The sequence below is a fragment of the Octodon degus genome, unplaced genomic scaffold, assembly GCF_000260255.1.
Source record: "Octodon degus isolate 3935 unplaced genomic scaffold, OctDeg1.0 scaffold00113, whole genome shotgun sequence".
NCBI classification, from domain to species: Eukaryota; Metazoa; Chordata; class Mammalia; order Rodentia; family Octodontidae; genus Octodon; species Octodon degus.
Window position 1 is genome coordinate 6,480,269 of NW_004524689.1, and position 936 is coordinate 6,481,204.

Sequence of the window (936 nt, forward strand, 5' to 3'; positions counted from 1 at the left end):
GTGCTGGAGTTTGTTTGTTTGTTTGTTTTTGTGGCACTGGAGATTGAGTACCAGGGATTGAACTCAGGTCCCTGAGCTTGCCAGGCAAGTGCTTATTCTACTGAGTTATCTCCCCAGGCCCTGGTGTTTGTTTTTGAGAGAGGGTCTTTCTCTACTGCCTAGGCTGACCTTGAACTCCTGTGCTCATGAAACATTTGCCTCTCGGGCAGGGCTGGGAGTATGGATGTGTACTAATAAGGTCAGGGTGTCTGTCTGTCTGTCTGTGTCTCTCTGTCTGTCTGTCTGTCTGTCTCTCTCTCTCCCCCTCCCCCTCTCCCATTCCCCTTCCCTCTCCTCCCCTTTCCTCCCTCTCCTTCTTGTCCCTCTTCTTTTCGGCCTTGCCTACCCCCTTGTTCTTTTCTTTCTCCAATGAAAGGGATCAAACCCAGGCCTCACATATGCCAGACAGGCGCCCACCATGGAGTTAGGTCCCAGTTTAAAGCACACCAGTGGATCCCTGGACTCCAGCAGTTGTGCCCCACAAGACCACCTCCATTACCCAGGCAGCACCTCGAGGGCACCTGTCTTGCCAGACCTGTACTTGTCAATAACTATTGATTGTCACCATGGAGTTCAGCATCCTCAGTGTGTCTCTGAGGCCTTGTGCCATCAGTTCTAGCCCCATCCTGAACCACATTTACCAACTGGACCCCAGCCCCCTCGCCTGGCCCTGGAGGGTCTCAGTGCTTCATGACCTCCGTGTTGAGGTCCCTTGGGCTCAGTCCCTTTCTGCCCTGCATCACGTGTCTGAGCACTGGGCTTTTGGTCTTCAAGGAAACCTCTCTGGAGCTATGCTGGCCCTGCCTCACTGGAGGGCACAGCCACACGCCAGGAGGGCAAAGACTGTCAGGATGGCCCGCGTTCTCCCAGCATAGGGTATAGGGTAGGGCCTGGATT